Genomic DNA, 540 nt, shown 5'->3' on the forward strand with positions numbered 1-540 from the left:
AAGGGAGCAGCGCAGGGAGCCCAGGGGGGCTGAGGGAAATGTGGAAGTCGCCCAGGAAGGGCGAAAGCTGAGCCCGCAGGGTGGGCAGAAGAGTGTCTGAGATTAGAGGAGAGACGACAGATCCCTCGCAGGGCTGTCCTTAGAATTTATGGGGCCCTAGGCAGTATTGTTAAACTGGTGCCCCTATGCCGGATGGCAGCCCAAGCTCACAGCCTTGTGGGGAGGGGGAGGAGGGACTTGACAGCAAAGGATAATGAGATGCCCTGCCTGCCTCATGGTGGCGGGAGTCACAGTTCCCCGCAGAGACTTCCATGCACTCTCCCTCATGCAGAATGGACATGAAGAAAGTACCTAATTAAAAGCACTAAAATTTGGGAATAAAAAATGTCAGTCACAGGTTTTTTGATATGCCCTGAAGTTTGTCAGAGTTTATTTGCAAAAACTTCATAGTAAGGGTGAGTCAGCTCTCCTGCTGAATACAACATTACATATAATGGAATACATGATGCAGCTCTTCTCTGTTTTACATTTTCTTCATCA

The sequence above is a fragment of the Gopherus evgoodei genome, chromosome 1, assembly GCF_007399415.2.
Source record: "Gopherus evgoodei ecotype Sinaloan lineage chromosome 1, rGopEvg1_v1.p, whole genome shotgun sequence".
NCBI classification, from domain to species: Eukaryota; Metazoa; Chordata; order Testudines; family Testudinidae; genus Gopherus; species Gopherus evgoodei.